General features: G+C 35.7%; 1 long non-coding RNA gene across 3 annotated transcripts; it reads left to right on the plus strand.

The window, feature by feature from the left end:
• The first annotated feature begins 254 nt into the window (after positions 1 to 254).
• LOC147357326 (uncharacterized) lies at positions 255 to 21388 on the plus strand. Of its 3 annotated transcripts, XR_015141430.1 has the most exons (4): positions 841 to 930; positions 3514 to 3606; positions 15612 to 15712; positions 19609 to 21388. It is a non-coding gene; the product is annotated as an uncharacterized LOC147357326 (long non-coding RNA). The 3 variants fall into 3 exon arrangements; XR_015141429.1 differs by lacking the exons at positions 15612 to 15712; positions 19609 to 21388 and adding an exon at positions 3693 to 5558 and having other exon boundaries at positions 255 to 930; XR_015141428.1 differs by lacking the exon at positions 15612 to 15712.
• Positions 21389 to 22273: the final 885 nt, after the last annotated feature.

Genomic DNA, 22273 nt, shown 5'->3' on the forward strand with positions numbered 1-22273 from the left:
AATGTTCTTAAAGAAATGGGAATCAAAGACCACCTTATCTGCCTCCTGGAAAAACTGTATGCAGGTCAAGAGGCAACAGTTGGAACCAGACAGGGAACAATGGACTGGTTCCAAATTGGGAAAGAAGTAGGTCAAGGCTGTATACTGTCACCCTGCTTATTTAATTTTTATGCAGAGTTTGGTTCAGTTCAGTCGCTCAGTCGTGTCTGACTCTTTGCGATCCCATGGACTGCAGCACACCAGGCTTCACTGTCCATCACCAATTCCCAGAGTTTGCTCAAACTCATGTCCATCGAGTCAGTGATACCATCCAACCACCTCGTCCTCTGTCATCCCCTTCTCTTTCTGCCTTCAATCTTTCCCATCATCAGGGTCTTTTCCAATGAGTCAATTCTTCACATCAGGTAGCCAAAGCATTGGAGCTTCAGCATCAGCATCAGTCCTTCCAATGAATATTCAGGACTAATTTCCTTTAGGAATTGACTGGTTTGATCTCCTTGCAGTCTAAGGGACTCTGAAGAGTCTTCCCCAACACCACAGTTCAAAAACATCAGTTCTTCAGTGGTAAACCTTCTTTATGGCCCAACTCTCACATCACACATGACTACTGGAAAAAGCATAGCTTTGACTAGATGGACCTTGTTAGAAAATTAATGTCTCTGATTTTTAATATGCTATCTATGTTGGTCATAGCTTTTCTTCCAAGGAGCAAGCATCTTTTAATTTTGTGACTGCAGTCACCAGCTGCAGTGATTTTGGAGCCCAAGGAAATAAAATCTCTCATTGTTTCCCCATTTATTTGCCATGAAGTGATGGGACCATATGCTATGATCTTAGTTTTGGAATGTTGAGTTTTAAGCCAGCTTTTTCACTCTGCTCTTTCACTTTCATCAAGAAACTCTTGAATTCCTCTTTGCTTTCTGCCATAAGGTTGGTGTTATCTGAATATCTGAGGTCATTGATATTTCTCCTGGAAATCTTGATTGCAGCTTGTGCTTCATCCAGTCCAGCATTTCACCTGATGTACTCTGCACATGAGTTACATAAGCAGGGTGACAATACAGAGCCTTGAGTACTCCTTTCCCATTTTGGAACCAGTCTGTTTAGAACCATAACTCCATTATAATACCAAATTTGTGGTGATGGTTGCACATATGTGTGAATATGCTTTGAAAAGTTGAACTGTACACCTTTTGGATGAATGGGATGAAAATCATTCCTCAGTAAAGTTGTTTGTTTGTTTGTTTGTTAAAGTGTTGTTTTTGCTGTTGTGCAGCACATTGACTAGGAGAAGGAAATCATGGGAGCTGGGAGGCCTCAGATGTACTTTCAGTAGCCCAGTGAGATTCAAGGAAAACATTGACCAGAGTGGTTGCAATGGAGATAGAAAAAAATAAATTCATACCAGATTTATTTTGGATATATACCAGCAAAATTTGGTGAAAGATTTGCTGTCAATGGTGAAAAAGTAGAGATTAAGGCTGATTCACACATATGTGATCTTAGCAAGTGGATACTTTGAAATGTGGTTTACTACCAAGAGTCTTTCTGAAAATGAAGGTGAGTTGAGATAGGGTGGGGTCAGATATTCTGAAGACAAATCTTGATTTCTGTTTTATAGTAACTAGTCAGTTGAGTATATGAATCTGAACCCCAAGTGAGAGATTAAGGCTGAATATATAAATGCCATTTATTTATTGGTTATTCACATTACTAACTGGTTTATTCTGACATTCATGCAGCCAAGGCAACTTGCTAGCTAGGTATTTAGGTATTGATGGAGAATACCAAAGAAAATCAAATGTATTCTTGCCTTTAGGGAATTTACAGTGAAGGACTTGTGATTTTCTATTCACCAAAAGATTGAGTTTAATATATGTGTGAATGCATAAATTTTCACCTCTGTTAAGTGTAATATAGTAAAAGGTTTGCTATTTAGTAATACTTTATTTCAAATGAGCTAGGTTAGAGATCTCTGAATAAACTCTTACGGATCTTCAGCACATAAGGTACCTGGGTGTTTTCAAGCTCCATGCCAATTCTCTGAAACTATAAATAGGAGTGATTGTGAAAAAGATCTCTCATGGCTCTTCAAATCATCTAGAGTTAAAAATAAATCACAATGCTCAAATATACTTCTGTACTTACTTCAAGATACCAATTAAATAATCTACTTCATGTATACCTGTGGTGGATTCATTTCGATATATGGCAAAACCAATACAATATTGTAAAGTTAAAAAATAAAATAAAATTTAATAAATAAATAATCTACTTCTTATAAATCCCCCATCCCCAAATGATTCTAATTATATTTAGGGCTGGAAACCACTAGCTTAAAGAAAATGAAATGTTGTTCACAAAAGCAGTTTAGATAACTGGAATGGGAACTTGAAAATTGAAAAAAGTGCCTGCAGCAGAGTTACTCTAATTTTACTTGGGATCTAATGCATTCTCCAAACTGCAAAGCTAGACATATGAGATTTCACTCTCAGAAATTTAAGGTGTTTGTTTCAGATGCCTCTCCCAGAGTTGGGAGAAAAAGAAGGTTAAACAACATAAGAAATGAGCTCACACTATTTTGAGCCTGCTTTCCCACACCACCCCCTCCCGCCCCCCCCACCCCCACCATGGAGCAGAAAGCTAGAAATGAGTTGTGCATGCTCAAAGGATGGAGAAGGCAATGGCATCCCACTCCAGTACTCTTGCCTGGAAAATCCCGTGGATGGAGGAGCCTGGTAGGCTGCAGTCCATGGGGTCACTAAGAGTCAGGCACGACTGAGCAACTTCACTTTCACTTTTCACTTTCATGCATTGGAGAAGGAAATGGCAACCCACTCCAGTATTCTTGCCTGGAGAATCCCAGGGACAGAGGACCCTAGTGGGCTGACCTCTCTGGGGTCGCACAGAGTTGGACACGACTGAAGTGACTTAGCAGCAGCAGCAGCAGCATGCTCAAAGGAATGATTGTTTGTCTAGAGTTATTTTGTTTTCCTTTTGGCTCTAGTTCAAGTCATCCAATAGGAGATAATGGCAGTCCTGTTAAGATCAATAATATGACCTAAAGGCAAGGAAGGGAGGGCAGCAATGCCAGATGGCTATGCCACCACCATCAATAGTGTCTGTAGCATGGATGGATGTCAGTGTGGAGATGAAGCGGGTGACAGTGATGGCAATGAAGAAGGTATGAAAAATTGTCACTAGCCCCAGTGATGAGGTTTTGATGGCCATAGACTCACTATGAAAATACATGTATCTCATAAGTTGTGACGTATAATGTTTTCAAGATTGTTCTTTCTTAGGAAATCTAAAATTTTACTCAGGAGTTGACAGAGTGTTTAATTTCTAAACAGATGTTATTTTGCTCATTTGTGTATGTTTTGTCTGACTTTGTTACTAGTTAGATATTTTATTACAGTAAAATCAGATAGCTATTATTTCAACTTTTAAAATTTTATTGATATTTCTTTGTGGTCAAAGACATGAATTTTTTTTTAATTTCTGTAACTTTAGGGCATGGATTTCCTTATTCATCCAGTAAAACTGTCCTCTGAATTGTGGGACTTACATTTTTTTCACATGGGACTCTTGCCTAATTCTGTTGGTGTAAGTATTTTTAATATCACTTATACAATTTGGAGTGTGAATTTCTGTCTTTATATCACTAAACACATGTATTTGTTTTTGTTCAGGTTCTTCTTATTTCCATGTGAAGTGTGGAGACTCAAACCGAATAGTAATATGCTTATTGAAACCTAGTTTGGGATGGACATGTAGATTCTGCTGTATTTAAAATGGATAACCTACATGACCTACTGTATGGTCCACAGAACTCTGCACAAAGTTATGTGGCAGCCTTGATGTGAGGGGAGTTTGAGAGAGAATGGATACATGTATATGTACAGCTGACTATCTTTGCTGTTTACCTGAAACTATAATACCATTGTTAATCAGCTATACCATTATAGAAAATCAAAAGTTAAAAAAAAAAATAAACCTAGTCAATTTCACTAGAAATTGCTAAAAATGTGAACAGTGGACTAACTGAAGATTAATTTTGATTAATCTACTAAAAATCAACAAAATTAATTTCAAAATTTCTCAAAACCTCTAAAGTATAATGAAATTACTTCCTATTTAATGGAACTGATATATTGAAGTCCATCTATATTCCTAAATTAATAATATGTGATCTTATTTTTAAAATATATCCTATAGCACGAGTATTCTACTATTACTAGCTTAAATTGCCTTTCTACCAATTATTCTAATGAGCATCTTGCCTTTATTTATCATGTGATGTATAAGAAAGCATCACAGCAACATAGTTCTCAACCCAATAAATAAATCAAATCCAAACCTTGATGATCAAATAATTTTTAAGCTGACATCAAATTTTTTAGGGAAATCTTTTAAAATGTATGGAAGAAATTTCACACTCTGCCTTGATGATATAAATAAGTACTAGCATCCAAATTCTGAGGATATTCAAAGAACTCTGTTGAATTATAATATAATTCAGAAAACCAAGAAAATGCTTGATCTTTGTTCTCCACCCATAAAATTATAATTACTGCCATCTTTAGGGATACCAGTTTATGAGAAAAAATGCTGCAGGATTTTTGACTCCACATTTTTTTTGTTCAGCTTAAACAATTGGGAACATTTCTAAGTTGGCTGATTCAAGCAAGCCCCATTCTTTCAGTGACTTCCGCAGTTGCTATTTCTTTGCCCCTTGGCTGAGCCAGCCGTTGCCAGTGGCATAAGCACTTTGTTGCAGTCAATGAAGTTGATAAATGGAGTACCCTTATGTAAGCAGGAACTATTAATAAAACTGCTCTTAATGGGTGGTCTGAAAGCTTGTACCATGCAAGCTCACACTGACATACAGGAAGAGATAAAGGACTTATTCATCATTGTCTTTATCGATCAGCATGACAGTCTCACTTTAGGGACAAATACTATAGCTAAATTTTGTAGTTTATTGTCATGGTCAAGATGTTTGCTCTTTTTCTAATATATGCAATAGATCATTTAGAAAAACTAAAGGGAATGTTGAAAGCTTTGTCTGGATAAGGCAATAATAACATGATTTGTTGCAAACAGTTCTTTCCTAGTTTTAAATTGGCAGCAGAGAATAAAAAAAAAAAAAGAAAAAGATTTAATAGTGCAAGCATAACTTGATGATTAAGTAGTCAAAACTGACTATCATTAAAACAGTAAAGACATTTACATGATGCAGATTATTCCACTAGGTACTTTGACCTATAGATCAGCACTGAGATATAAGTTCTTATTTCAATAATACATTGCTATTTTTCTTCTTGATAATTTTTGTGAGTGGGTACTGCTTAAAAACATTTTGTCTGAAAGATCATAAAAATAGTTTGTTGTTATCTCCTGAAATTTTTTAACTTTCAAATTTTGATATATAATCCAATCTATTGTAAATTGCTTTGTGATTAGCAAGATGCTAATTCCTTAAATAATTGGTATATACTTGAAAAGACAATATACTCTGTAGTTGTTAAATATAGTGTTTTCTTTAGGCAAACCCATCCAAGTTTGTTAATTGTTTATATCTAGTTTTTTTTTTTTTTTTTTCCCCTCTATTTATCCTATTAGCTGGGCTTCTCTGGTGGCTCAGATGGTAAAGAATCTCCTTGCAATGCAGGAGACCTGGGTTCAATCCCTGGGTTGGGATGATCCTCTGGAGGAGGGCATGGCAACCCACTCCAGTATTCTTGCCTGGAGAATCCCCATGGACAGAGGAACCTGGTGGGCTACAGTCCATGGCATCTCAAAGAGTTGGACACTACTGAGCAACTAAGCATAGCACATTCTATTAGTCAAGTGAGGCGTATATTACATTCCCTATGATTTTCAGACTATCTAGTTCTTTCAATTCTGTTAACCAGCTCATTACTTTTAGAAGTTATTTTATATGAATATATATTTAAGATTTTAATATTTTTCTTACAGTTTGGCCCTGTCTTATTGTTGCTGTTTAGTCACTAAGACATATGCAACTCTGCAACCCCATGGACTGTAGCCCTCCAGGTTTCTCTGTCCATGGCATTTCCCAGGCAAGAATACCGGAGTGGTATGTCATTTCCTTCTCCAGGAAACCCTCCGAATCCAGAGATTGAACCTGCGTCTCCTACATTGTCAGGCAGATTCTTCACCACTGAGCCACACGGGAAGCCCTTGAACTCGTTACCATTCCTTAATATTATACTTCTCTTCAGCAATAACACTTCTTGCCTTAAAGACTACTATGTCTGATGGTAATCTACCTATAGCTAATTTTTTTTCTTCATTTCAAATACTTATTTCTTCATTTCAACTATTCTTGATATAAATTAGTTTCTTCATCTCCTTGCAGTCTAAGGGACTCTCAAGAGTCTTCTCCAACACCATAGTTCAAAAGCATCAATTCTTTGGCGCTCAGCCTTCTTCATAGTCCAACTCTCACATCCATACATGACCACAGGAAAAACCATAGCCTTGACTAGAAGAACCTTTGTTGGCAAAGTAATGTCTCTGCTTTTGAATATGCTATCCAGGTTGGTCATAGCTTTCCTTCCAAGGAGCAAGCGTCTTTTAATTTCATGGCTGCAGTCGTCATCTGCAGTGATTTTGGAGCCCCCGAAAATAAAGTCTGACACTGTTTCCACTGTTTTCCCATCTATTTCTCATGAAGTGATGGGACCAGATGCCATGTTCTTCATTTTCTGAATGTTGAGCTTTAAGCCAACTTTTTCACTCTCCACTCTCACTTTCATCAAGAGACTTTTGAGTTCCTTTTCACTTTCTGCCATAAGGGTGGTGTCATCTGCATATCTGAGGTTATTGATATTTCTCCCGGCAATTTTGATTCCAGCTTGTGCTTCTTCCAGTCCAGCATTTCTCATGATGTACTCTGCATATAAGTTAAATAAGCAGGGTGACAATATACAGCCTTGATGTACTCCTTTTCCTATTTGGAAGGAATGATGTTAAAGCTGAAACTCCAGTACTTTGGCCACCTCATACGAAGAGTTGACTCATTGGAAAAGACTCTGATGCTGGGAGGGATTGGGGGCAGGAGGAGAAGGGGATGGCAGAGGATGAGATGGCTGGATGGCATCACTGACTCTATGGATGTGAGTCTGAGTGAACTCCAGGAGTTGGTGATGGACAGGGAGGCCTGGCGTGCTGCGATTCATGGGGTCGCAAAGAGTCAGACACGACTGAGCGACTGAACTGAACTGAACTGAACCTGTAAATTTAATATCTCTTACATAAAAATCAGCTTATAATAAAAAACATCAGTGCATAATCAGCTTCTCTTTTATCATCCATTCACACAAGCTGTGTCATTTATTTATATTATTTTGTTCTCATTTTAATGGGATTGCTTGTCTGTTGTTCCCCGTATCTACCATTTTGCTATTTGTTTTTTAGTGTTTTCTCTCTGCTTTTTTTCTACTAATGATCATTTTCTTACTGAATTTCATTCTGACGTAGTTAGGTATACCATAGAGAATACAGCATGCATTCTTGGCATATTAAAATATACTGAAAAGTACTCTGGGCTTCCCCTGGTGGCTCAGTGGTAAAAAATGCAATGCAGGAGCCACAGGAGGGCCAGGTTCAATCCCTGGGTAGGGAAGGTCTCCTTGAGGAGGGCATGGCAACCCACTACAGTGTTCTTTCCTGGAGAATCTCTCCTGTACAGCACTAAGGACCTTAAACACTTTAGATCTATTTATGTAGCTGCCTTTGATGTTATTATTATCATCATGCATATATATATATATATATATATATATGTACACACATGTAAACACACATATTTATATATATAGTTAATATTTGTATAGATTTATTCAAATATTAATTTTATTTCATTTTTGTTTTTATTTTTAAATTTTATTTTTTAATTAATATTTTAAATATTTTTTTTAAATTTTAATTTTATGAAAGTGCATTCACAGGAGACTTGGAAAATACAGAACAAAGTTACATATAGTTCCAGAATATATTGCAATTGTTTATTTTAAGTAGGTAAATTAAGATTTTTAATTGAAACTTCAATAACAAACTCTCAGCAATTAATAGAATGAATATACAAAAAAAAAAGAAGAATATATTAAACACAAAAAACATTATGAAACAATTTGACCTAAGATTTATACAATTTTCACACAACATTAGGATACACATTTTATTCAAGTTCCTATGGACTATAAACTGGAACATATCCAGAGACCTAAGACCAGGTGCTGAAATTTTCAGGTCTAAAAATATAGGAATCATACAGAATTTGTTCTCTTATTACTGTTGAGCTATGTTAGAGATCAACATCAAAAGATATTTGAAAATAATCCACATGTTTTCCAATGCAATGTGACCTTAACAAAAGAAATTTTTTACTTAGCCATTGAAAGCCTCAATAAAGTTAGAAGACTGAAAAAACGCAGTAGGTGATTGCAGAAAAGAAAGCATTTAAATAAAAAATTAATATGAAAATGAGAAATTAATAGCAAAGATGCTAAAAAAAAAACCAAAAAACATGTATTTGGAAATTAAATGTCTGCTTTTAAATGAGGGGTATATCTAAGAAGTCACAATGAGAAATATAAAATATTTATAATAGGACAAAAATAAAAAGAGAATTTGCCAGAATTTGATGCATGCAGCTGAAGCTGCTCAAAGCAATTAAATATAATGAGGAGTATTGAATAAGGTATGAAAACAAATGATAGACATAAAATTTTGTGAGATTTGAATAATATCTGCACTTTAATTAATAATTCTGTATCCCATGCTAATAATACTATATCCTATGTTAATTCCCTGTTTTTAGCCTTATTCACTTGTTAAAATACTGTTTATGTCTGCTTTCACACTACAATTGTAAAGTAGTTGCAACTGAGACCATATGGCACACCATGTCTAAAATATTTGCTATTGGCCTTTTACAGAAAATGTTTACCAATACCTGGTAGAATATTGGAGAAAGTCATAATCTCTTAAGAACTTTTTGAGAAAAGATTCCTGTCCTGGCATGCTATTGGATTTTAATGAGTCATCATGACTCACTAATGGATAATGTTCGGGTGCCCTGTATATTGGATTAGGCTGATCAAAGAGTATACATATTAAACAGCATCCAAGTAGAAAGTTACATTGGTAGAGATGAGACTGAACAAGAATCCTTTTTTTTTTTTTTTTACTTTACAATATTTAATGTAAGCTTTGTGAGCACGTTGCTCAAATAATTAGCAGACTTGCTTCCTGATGCCTTTCCCTCTACCCAGACCTATGACAAGATGATTGAAGAAGGGAAAAATAAGTGAGCTTTGATTTTAAATGGCTCTTTATGATGTGCTACTTTAGCTTCCCTGGTGGCTCAGACGGTAACATGTCTGCCTGCAAATGAGGGAGACACAGGTTTGATCCCTGGGTCGGTAAGATCCCCTGGAGAAGAAAATGGCAACCCACTCTGGCACTCTTGCCTGGAAAACTCCATGGACTGAGGAACCTGGTAGGCTACATTCCATGATATTGCAAAGAGTCGGACACGACTGAGTGACTTCACTTTTCACATTAGCCAGAAATGGGTTTCAATCATTGCCATCATCAAAGTTGACAAAGAAGGTGGAAAAGTATTCCTTGTCATGAGTAGAACTTGAAGAAGATCAGGTTCCCCATTACCTGAAAGAAAGTGAAGTGCAATGCAAATTAATGGGGAATGATAGTGACTAGTTGAACGTTCTAATTCTGGAATATCCTCTTTTCTGTTAAACTTCCCATGTGTGATCTATTTTAGTGTCATATTCTTCATCTTCTTTAAATTTCATGCACACCCTTTCAATCTGTACTGTCTCTTCCTATAATAAACTCAGAGATACAGAAGGAATGACATCATCAAATCTGTTACAAGAGGCTGGGAAAGATATGTGGGTGGGTCTAGGTGTCAGTTTTCATCCAATTTCTCTCACTCACTTATTACTCCAGTCCAATAGACAGTCTCCCTTACAACTCTGCTTGATGACTTCAAAGTTGCTATAAATAATCAGTCTTCATATTTCTCTACCTTCCTAATCTTTTTACAACATTCAGTTCAGTTCAGTTCAGTCAGTCAGTCATGTCTGACTCTTTGCGACCCCATGAATCACAGCACGCCAGGCCTCCCTGTCCATCACCAACTCCTGGAGTTCACTCAGACTCACATCCATAGAGTCAGTGATGCCATCCAGCCATCTCATCCTCTGTCGTCCCGTTCTCATCCTGCCCCCAATCCTTCCCAGCATCAGAGTCTTTTCCAATGAGTCAACTCTTCGCATGAGGTGGCCAAAGTATTGGAGTTTCAGCTTTAGCATCATTCCTTCCAAAGAAATCCCAGGGCTGATCTCCTTCAGAATGGACTGGTTGGATCTCCTTGCAGTCCAAGGGACTCTCAACAGTCTTCTCCAAAACCGCAGTTCAAAAGCATCAATTCTTTGGCGCTCAGCTTTCTTCATAGTCCAACTCTCACATCCATACATGACCACTGGAAAAACCATAGCCTTGACTAGACGGAACTTTGTTGGCAAAGTAACGTCTCTGCTTTTCAATATACTGTCTAGGTTGGTCATAACTTTCCTTCCAAGGAGTAAGCGTCTTTTAATTTCATGGCTGCAGTCACCATCTGCAATAATTTTGGAGCCCCCCAAAATAAAGTCTGACACTGTTTCCACTGTTTCCCCATCTATTTCCCATGAAGTGATGGGACTGGATGCCATCTTCGTTTTCTGAATGTTGAGCTTTAAGCCATTACAGAGACATATAATCAGTAAATGATTTAAAAAAAAAATTGGGACTAGAGGTTAAAACTTTATTCCTCATTTCCAACCCTCTTATTTTTTAAATAGACTATTTTATAACATTTTTAGGTCCAAAGAAGTATTGGGTAGAAAGTACAGAGATTTTACTAGTGTCACATGCTTCTACATGTGCATTGCTTCCCTTCTCAATATGTGATACCAGAGTTGTACATTTTTTTAAATGATAAACCTACATTGACGTATCAGTGTCATCCAAAGTCCTTAGTCTACATTAAGACTCACTGTTGGCATTGTACGTCCTGTAGGTTTTGAAATTTGTAGTGATGTGTATCCCCTATTAAAGTATTATGTCAAATATTTCTGCAGAACATAAAAATTCTTTATGTTCTGATCATTAATTCACGACTCCCCCTCCTTAAGTCTTGACAAACAGTGTTCCTTTTCTTGTCTCCATAAATTTGTCTATTCCAAAATTTAATATAGTTGGAAGGAGATAGTGTGTGAACTTCTCAGATTGGCTACTTCACTTAGTGAGTTTAAGGCTTCTTAATGCCTTCTCATGGCTTGACAGTTTTTTTGTTTTGTTTTGTTTTGTTTTTAGTGCCTAATAGTATTTCATTGTCTGAATGTATCATCATTTATTTAATCCACTTATTTACTAAAAGATATTTTGATTGCTTCCACATTTGGCAATAGTGAATAAAAAGGTTCCTATAAACATCATGCAGAGGTTTTTGTGTGGACATAAATTTGCGTAAATATCAAGGAGTTTGCTCTTTTAAGAATATGCTTGCTTTTGTCAGAGACTGCCAAAATGTCTTCTAAAGTCGCTGCATCATTTTTTAAATTCCTACCAGAAATGAAAGAGAGTTATTGTTAATCCAAATCCTTCTGAGCATTTAGTGTTGTCATTGTTCTGGATTTTGCCATTCTAACAGGTGTTTATTAGTAATATCTCACTTTTTAAATTTTCATTGCCCTAATGACATATGGTTGGGCTTCCCTGGTGGCTCAGAGGTTAAAGCGTCTGCCTGCAATGCGGGAGACCTGGGTTTGATCCCTGGGTCAGGAATTTCCCCTGGAGAAGGAAATGGCAACCCACTCCAGTATTCTTGCCTGGAGAATCCCATGGACAAAGGAGCCTGGTGGGCTACAGTCCATGGGGTCGCAAAGAGTTGGACACAACTGAGCGACTTAACTTTCAAAAACATATGAGATTCCCTGGTGTCTCAGTGGTAAAGAATCCACCTGCCAATGCAGGAGAGGCACATTCAATTCCTGGGAGAGGAAGATCCCCTGGAGAAGGAAATGGCAACCCACTCCAATATTCTTGCCTAGGAAATCCCACGGACAGAAGAGCCTGGTGGGCTACAGTCCATGGGATCACAAAGGGTGGGACACAACTTAGTGACTAAACAATATCAACACTGATATACGATGTAGAATATCTTTACATATCATTATTTCCCACTGATATATTTTCTTTGGTGAGGTGTCTGTTAAGGTCTTCTGTTCATTTTATAATTTAGTTGTTTATATTCACATTACTGAGCTTTGAGTGTTCTTTGCATATTTTACAAAATGGTCCTTTATCAGGTTTGAATTTACAAATATTTTTTTCTCAGTCTGTGGCTTGACTCTTCATTTTCTTGACAATGTTTTTCATGGAACAGAAATGCTTAATTTGAATAGAAGTGTAGTTTAATTTCTTTCATGGATTGTATCTTTGATGTTTTATCTAAAGAGGCACCACCAAGTCCAAGATCACCAGGTTTTCTCCTATATTATCTTCTAAGAGTTCTGCAATTTTGCATTTTTCAAACACTCACTGAAGATGAATGTTGTCAATTTTCTCTTCTGCTAAAACAAAGCAATATCACAAATGGCACTGTTGCCATGTCTGACTCTTTTGTGACCCCATGGACTATAGCCCAGCAGGCTCCTCTGTATACAGGATTTCTCTAGCAAAAATGCTGGAGTGGGTTACCATTTCCTTCTCCGTGGGATCTTCCTAAAACAGGGATTGAACCTGCATATCCTACATTGGCAGGCAGATTCTTTACCACTGAGCTACCAGGGAAGCCCATGCATGCCATACTTCATAAATATTAATAATATTCTGATAGGTACTTGGTGAACATCTAACCTCATTTCCCTGACTCTAAAATCTGTAATCACAGGTAGTTATGAAAATATCTTCATTAGAGTCATAAAATTAGTCATACTTTAATTTATGATTTAAAAAAATGACATCATTACAAACTTTGAGCCTCTCCTTGTATCATATTGGGCTTCCCTGGTGGTTCAAATGGTAAAGAATCTGCCTGTAATATTGTAGACCTGGGTTTGATATCTGGGTTCAAAGATCCCCTTGAGAAGGGAATGGCAACCCACTCCAGTATTCTTGCTTGGAGAATTCCATGGACAGAGAAACCTGGAGAGCTACAGTCCATGGAGTCACAAAGAGTCAGACATGACTGAGCTAGTAATACACACAGTATTCACTCATTCATTCATTTGTTCAATCCATTATGTCTACAACAAATATCTATCAAGACAAACTCTGTCTACACATAGGACTATTAATAAGTTATATGTGAAACAGCATAAAGTCATCATTACATGTTAGCATACTGTGATTTTTAAATTAAGAATCTTAGATAACAACATAATGATTAAGCATTCAGGGCAGAGAGAGATTTGTATAGGCTGGCATAGTGTTTGTGCGTTCAGAAGGTAGTTGAATTTTAAAGTAGTCATAGAGAGTTGATTAGGTTTTGTTTATCAAGGAGAAGCAGCTTTGTAGGTTATTTAATCATTCAGTAATTACTCATTCAACAATATGAATTTATTAGTGTATCTAATACTTTGAAGGTTGATCTCTTGAGCTACAAACTATTTTTGGTGTAAAAATTCAGAACCTTATTTAACAGTCCTTAATTATTTTTCACTGATGGAAATTCAAGGTTTCAATAAATGTCTCAATATGATTTTTTTTAAACTGAAACTCTATGTAAATGAACAAAATATAATCATAGAGATCTGGGTTTACACAAGTCTAGTGTCAGTTTAATAAACAAACTATCAATGTGTCTAGTTTGGAATTTGAATTTCTAAAACAAGAAAAGGAATGTCACATGGCTGACAGTTCCACCCACATGATCTTCATTAATAGGGCAAAGTATGACATATGCAGGCCCGTTCAAAGTCATTGCTCTGGTCTATGAAGGCAAATATTCTTTGCTGCTTCAAATGTTGACATAAATCTGCTCAAATGTCTCTTATTCTTTTTGGTAGAGATTCTCAGCTGCTAACCTGATGAGTTTTCATATTACATTTTTGTGAAGGGCATAGTAAACTGCATTAAAGAAAATTCAAAGCGTCAAAACAAAATAAGGTCCTTATTAGACATTGTGATAAATGTGAAAAATACACATAGAAAAAGTTATCTTTATTATATTCATGTTGATAATTAATTTGACTTGTATTTCTTTTAATTTTATTAATTTGATTTTAATAGCAAATTTTGAGTATATGAAGAATTGGGCAATGTCAGCTCTTTTAGATATAGTTTTAATACACTGTTCTGTGTAGATTCAGGTATCAGGCATATTGAAATAGTTCATATAAATCAAAGTTCTGATCCATAAGAATTTATTCAGTGAGGATGCTATATAGTCATTGTGTTTTGCTCAATTCTCAGAAAATAGCATGCCTTCATGAAATGGCTTAACTAAAACAGAAACACTTCAATTCAAACAGAAAATGCTAGCAGATATTTCTTAAACATACTCTATGAAATTGTTTTTTAATTAGTCAATAAATGTATCATATGAACACTGTATGGTAACTTCAATTATAATATTAAATCCTGAAACTAAAAAATATATATATTTCCTGTCATGCATAGAAATTACTGACAGAACAGAAGGAAATTTTCCATTTAATCAAACATTGCTGCAAGGACACTGAACCAAATGATATACTTGGGAAACACTGTATATCAACAGCTATCTAGCATCAACTTTATAATATCAAATTATATACATATAGATACAGATTCATGTATCTATAATAGACACATATGTTTGCATAAAGGCTTTAACTTTGGAATAAGTATTTTATTTGTGCTGATCTACGTTGTTGAATGATAAAAATCACAAATATATATCAATGAATCAAAATGTTCCCATTTTTATTGTTAGAAAACTTTAATAATATATTTTATTTCATATTTAATTTAATAAGTAAATATTTAGATTGTCTCTCATGTGTCTCATGCATGCTTTGCTCAGTCATGTCTGACTCTTTGCAACCTTAGGGACTGTAGCCTGCCAGGCTCCTCTGTCCATGAAATTTCCCAGGCAAGAATACTGGAGTGGGTTACCATTTCCTCCTCCAGGGGATCTTCCTGACACAGGGATTGAACTCACATCTCTTGTGTTTCCTGCATTGGTAGGCAGATTCTTCACCACTGTGCAACCTGGGAAGTCCTTAAAAAACATAAAAATTTAGTGGAAATTAATTACTGCATTTGAGTAACCAGAATTTCTTACAGACTGTACATCCCTAAGCTGGGTAAGTCAAAAGAAGTTGTGATACAATGTATAAATTTGGCTTTCTGGACTATCTCAATAGGGACTGATTTGGAAATGTAGCATTGGAATTGATTATTTGTAAATGTTGTTTTAAGGCCCAGGTGTTTCAGATTTGCAGATAAATCTTACATAATCCACACAATTCTTGATTTTCGTGTGTTACTTTTAAGGATTTGTCCCATTTACTTATTACTCACAGGATGAAGTTGATATGGTGGAAACAACAGATTTGTATCCAACTACAAACTGAGTGTGAATCGTCAGCTACTTAAAATCTTAGTGCATCCACTTTTTAAAATGGTAATTACGTCACTATATCATGATTTTGTTGTGCTTAATTAAATTAAGAAGTCAATCTATAATATAATATTTAGATTGTACTATATACTGTATTTAGCAATGCAGGATATACTGGATTTAGGAACTTCCAAGTTTAATACATTGCATTTAATTGAACTTAGAATATATTTCATTTAATTATAAATTGATTATTTCCTCATAGGTTATTTCTGATAAGAATAATGAAGAAAAAACCTTAATTTATATAGTCTAAAAGCAGAATAAGTCTAGTTTTTATTATAATATACATGTCATAATAAATAAACATTATTGAAGGTTGATTCGATCGATCCCTGGGTTAGGAAGATCCCCTGGAGAAGGGAAAGGCTACCCACTCCAGTATTCTGGCCTGAAGAATTCCATGGACTGCACAGTACAGGGGGTCACAAAGAGTGACTGAGTGACTTTCACTTTCACTTTCTTTCTTTGAAGGTTGAAGAATTGTTTGACCTAACATTATGGTACAATGTGGTTGTGTTTGCCTCATGTAGATCTAGAGATAAATAGCTTGTTATTAACCTGTCTTTGAACCTTATTGTAAATTATATATTCTAGCAGTGATTAGTTGCTAGGAGAAAGATTTATTATATTTGAGTAATAGTAAATGGACTTTCTGAAGTCTGGGCTATGAAAGTGTAAGTGAAGTCCCTCAGTCGCGTCCAACTCTTTGCGACCCGTGGACTGTAGCCCACCTAGCTCCTCCGTCCATGGGATTCTCCAGGTAAGAATACTGGAGTGGGTTGCCATTTCCTTCTCCAGGGGATCTTCCTGACCCAGGGATAGTACCCAGGTCTCCCGCATTGCAGGCAGATGCTTTAACCTCTGAGCCACCAGGGAAGTACTTCCCTATGAAAAGAGTTCCCTAAATAATCAAAAGAGCATATCAGTGAAAGTCACTAAATTATTGCTGTCATTGATATAGTTGAGAGAGGGATTAAAATGCTAGAGAAAAAAATCTATTAATAATACATTCTTTTAAATACACATATGCATACATACGGGTTTCCTGGGTGGCTCAGATGGTAAAGAATCTGCCCGCAATGCAGGAGACCTGGGTTTGATCCCTGGGTCAGTAAGATCCTCTAGAAAAGGGAATGGCTACCTATATTCTTACCCGAAGAATTCCATGGACAGAGGAGCCTGTCAGGCTACAGTCCGTGGGATCACAAAGAGCCAAACACGATTGAGCAACTAATACTTTGGGAGTTTCCCAGGTGGCTCAGATAGTAAAGAATCTGCCTGCAGCGTGGGAGACCTGGGTTTGATCCCATGGATCCCATGGAAAATCTCCTGAGGAAGGAAATGTAAACCCACTCCAGTAATCCTGCCTAAAGAATCCCAAGGACAGAGGAGCTTGGTGGGCTATAGTCCATGGTGTTGCAAAGAGTTGGACACAACAGTGACTAACACACACATACATATGTATTCTAAATAGACTGTGTAAATAAATGAATTTATTCAATAAATAGTCATAAAAATTGGTATTAAGCAATGCTATGGATATAGAAATTAATAGAACAGAATGAAACAGATTCAGTAGAGATTCATATGTGTAAAATAATACATTTTAGTGACATAAATAATATATCTGATTAACACAATGGTTGTAACACTTAGTTAGCCAAATCTGGCATTATGTTAGAGCCATATAAGAATTTTCTTTTTATCTTACAAGTATCAAATTAAAATTCCTGTTCCTTAGTTATAGGTCCATATATTCTGACATAGAGGTGGGATATATATAATTTTTAAGGTTTTGCTTTGAAATTGATATAGAAAAATATTTGAAAATCACAATACTTTGGCCACCTGATGTGAAGAGCTGACTCATTGGAAAAGACCCTGATGCTGGGAAAGATTGAGGGCAGGAAGTCAAGGGGACGACAGAGGATGAGATGGTTGGATGGCATCAGCGACTCAATGGATATGAGTTTGGATGGACTCCGGGAGTTGGTGATGGACGGGGAGGCCTGGCATGCTGTGGTTCATGGGGTCGCAAAGAGTAGGACACGACTGAGTAACTGAACGGAACTGAAATGAATTGGTAGATTTCTCCATTTTAAAATGGAAATTTCTTTCTGTTTGGAAGTCAAGGAGTTCTTTGTGGATGTGTTAGTATAGGGAGTTGAATAACATGATTATTCCTGTTTTTATTGTCATCTCTGCTTGGATATACTACAGTAAAATTCTGTAGTATATTCAGGATTATTCACCTGTATCTCATTTTCCTTTCTTTTTTTTTAATTTCTGTTTATAATCACCTGAAAGACTGAAGATACTGTTTTCTCTTGTTTTGACCATTCTGCATTTCATTTTTTCATATTCTATTTAAACATCAGGGAAATAAAGACTGCAATTTTTAGTTATGCTTAAAGTGAGCCAGAATCTTATGCTATATTAATCTATTTTAGGAGTTTTTAAATTAATTCCCAGTGACATGCAATGAATATTTTCCACCTATCACTGTTTAAACTTTATCATCCACAATATTCCAATGAACAAGCTTCATTATAGTGATGCTTAACTACTTTGTATTCTCAAGAATGGTATGTTATCTCAAGCCTCTGGGTCTTTGCATATGTTTCTCTATGATCACAACCTTGTAAATAGTAACTCATACTTTAATACTGAGGTCGTGAAAAATGTGCACTCCCAGATACAGAGCTTTTCTATGTGTACATCTATAGTCTTTCTCATCCCATTGTATTGTAATTGTTTGCAATTTCTTGGCAGGAGAAATATGTTTTTTATCTTTATTCCAAAACACAGCATGATTTCAGGCATATAAAGCATAATGTTTTAAATAAGAGAATGCATACATATTTAAAAATATGTTCCTATTTCTAAATAAAATAGAAGAACTGCATGAAATGCTCTCCAATGCACAGTCTCCAATGCATTATAAAATGGAAGCATATCTCAGAGTTATTGTGGTTTCAGTTTCAGACTCAAAGCAAATGTTACAAAAGTGTCATACAAATTTTCTTTTTTTGGTTTCTCATTGCAGATACAAGTTATGTTCACACTACACTCTAGTTTATTAATTGTGCAGTGATGTATGAAAAAACACACAAGGTATATATGTTACTTAAAAAGAAATTATTGCTAAAAAAAATGTACTAAACATCATCTGATCCTTCATAATATTTTTGCTGCTGAAGGGTCTTGTCTCAATATTGATGGCTGTTGACTGATTATGGTGATGGTTGCTCAAATTTGGGGTTGTTGTGGCAATTTCTTAAAAAAATACAATGACCTTTACCACATCAATTAACTCTTCCTTTCACAAATAATTTCCCTATAGCATGCAATGACATTTGACAACACTTTGTCAACAGTAGAACTTCTTTCAAAACTGGAGTCAGTCGCCTCAAATTCTGCCACTGCTTTATCAACCAGGTTTATGTAATATCCTCAAATATTACATATTATAATATATATATATATAATGCAAATTAAAATATGTAAAGTAGCATATTAAAAAATAAAAACATTACTTTGTTGACAAAGGTCCATGTAGTCAAAGCTATGGTTTTCCCAGTAGTCATGTATAGATGTGAGAGTTGGACCATAAAGAAGGCTGAGTGCTGAAGAACTCACGTTTTTGAGTTGTGGTGCTGGAGAAGACTCTTTAGAGTACGCTGGGCTACAAAAAGATCAAACCAGTCAATCTTAAAGGAAATCAACTCTAAGTATTCATTGCAAGGACTGATGCTATAGGTGAAAGTTCAATACTGTGGCCACCTGACATGAAGAATCGATTCAGGGAAGCCCAGTGTGCTGCAGTCCATGTAGTTCCAAAGTTAGCAACTGAACAACAATATTCTCATTCCTTTGTTGTTATTTCAATTTTACAGGCTCTTCACCAGTGGAAGATTCTATCCCAAGAAATCACTTTCTTTGGTCATCCACAAGAAGCAACTTCTCAGCCACTAAAGTTGCATCATGATATTGAAGCAATTCAGTCACACCTCATTCCACTTCTAATTTCCTATTTTCAGCATATCTGCAGTTACTTCCTCCACTGAACTTGTGAACCCCTCCAAGTCATTCCAAAATCCTGTTAATATTATTTTGACCTCTATTCTGAATCACAAATATTCTTAATGACATCTAGAATGATGAATCCCTTCCAGAATGTATTCAATTTACTTTGCTGAGATTTATCAGAAAAAATCACTATCAATGGCAGCTATAGCCTTAAATATATGTTTATCAAATAATAAAACTTGAAAGTCAAAATGACTCCTTGATCCATGGGATAGAGAATGAATGTTGTTAGCAGGCAAGAGAATGATATTAATCTTGTACATCTCCATCAGAGCTCTTGGATGACAAGGTGCATTGTCAATAATCAGTAATATTTTGAAAGAAACCTTTTATCTGAGCAGAAGGCTCCAACAGTAGGCTTAAAATATTCATTAAACCATGTTGTAAACAGATGTGCTGTGATTTCGGCTTTATTGGTCCATTTAGGACACAGGGTAGGTTTAGAATAATTCTTAATCACCATAGGATTTTCAAATGGTGACTAAGAGTTGGCTTCAACTTATGTCATGAATTACATTAGCCCTTAACAAGAGAGTCAGCCTATCCTTTGAAGTTTTGCAACCAGGTATTGCCTTCTCTTCTCTAGCTGTAAAAGTCCTACATGGCATCTTCTCCTATTATAAGGTTTTGCCTACACTGGAAATCTGCTGTTTAGTAGAGTCATCTTCACTAGTTATCTTTGATATTCTGAAACGCTTGGTGGAGCTTCTATGTCAGTACCTGCTGCTAACCTGCACTTTCATGTTATAGAAATTGCTTCTTTCCTTATAAATGTTAAATCAATGTCTGCCAGCTTCACTCTTTTCTTCTACAGCTTCCTCACCTCTCTCAATCTTCAGAGAATTGAAGAGAGCTAGGACTTCATTCTGGCTTAGGTTTTGGATTCAAGGAATATTGTGGTTGGTTGGATCTCCTAGCTGAATCACTAAAACTTTCTCCATCTTTACCAACAAATCTGTTTTGCTTTCTTTTCAGTTATGTGTGCACTAGAGTAGCATCTTTAATTTCCTTCAAGAACATTTTGTTTGCATTTACAATTTAGCTAACTGGCCCAGAAAGCCTAGCTTTTGGCCTATGTTGGCTCTTGACAAGCCCCCCTTACTGAGCTTAATCATGTCTAGCTTTTTATTTAAAGTGAGAGACATGTGATTCTTCTTTCATTTGAACACATATGGATATTGTGGGGTTATTAATAGTTCTAGTTTCAATATTACTGTTTGTCAAGTGATAGAGAAGCTTGAGCACAAGGAGAAACTTGGGAGAATGGGCAGTTGGTGGAGCAGTCAGAATACACGTAGCATTTATCCACTGTTTGCTGCTTCATGTGGGCATAGTTAATTGTGCTTCAAAACAACTACAATAGTAACATCAAACCACTCATCAAGGATCACCATGACAAATATAACAATAATGGAAAACTTTGAAATATTTTGGGAATTACCCAAAAGTGATATAGAAATACCAAGTAAGCAAATGCTGTTGGAAAAATGGTGCTGATAGATTTTATTGACAAAGGATTGCCACAAATCGTCAATTTGTAAAAACATACAGTATCTATAATGTCCAATAAAGCAAAACACAGTAAAACAAGGTGTATGTTATTTTTATTTTTTGAAGAAATTAAATATTACATTAATAAAAATTAAAAATTTCAAAATAAAGGATTTAATGCAATTAATATGTGCTTCATGATCATTCATACTAGGTTGAAGTTTAGGTAGTGCTGTGCATTTTGAACAGTGAGATAAAAGCAGGAGCTTAAAGTTAAGAATGTGAGTTCGTATTATGGAAGTTTTCTACTATTTTATAGAAACACTTATCCCAGTGTTATTGTTATACATAGACACTTTCAATAGAATGTAATTAAATAGCTTCACATAAGAAATTTTTAAAAGATAAATAAACTACTTTTTTATAAAAAGCATAATTGGAAATATATTTCCTTTAAAGAATTTGTTACTGTACCTCCTCTCCTTAGAAGGAATCAGAGACACAATTGGTGTAACCCTTAGGTTAGCCATCTAAATTCACTCATCTGAATGACTGCAATTTATATTAGGATGCTATAAAATTATGGGTAATTATTAGTTTGTGTGCTTTTCTCCATTTTCCTTCCACAATATGAAATTGGAATACAATAACAGAGCAGAGTTCTTTTTTCCCCAAGTCAACAAGCATTTATTAATCTTTCTTTATTCATTAGAAGTTATCAATTGACTCTATGGCTTTGTCTGACTGTTACTCAAGAGACATTTGACAGCTGTTCCCTGAGGCCAAGAAAGATTCAGCCTAGAAATAGACTTTGGCAGCATTTGACTTGTATGATGCTCCAGGGGCTTTTTCACAGGTAAGATTTTCACAGTGTGCAGGATTTCATTATTCTTTTTATAAATTTGTATCATTATTATTTTATATTTCTTCTGATTGAACACAAAGCATTTCATGCTGTTAAAATCACTAAAAGCAAAATCC

Source organism: Bos grunniens, chromosome 15, assembly GCF_055505025.1.
Source record: "Bos grunniens cultivar Pamir isolate PY7600 chromosome 15, Bosgru_T2T1.0, whole genome shotgun sequence".
Classification (NCBI taxonomy): domain Eukaryota; kingdom Metazoa; phylum Chordata; class Mammalia; order Artiodactyla; family Bovidae; genus Bos; species Bos grunniens.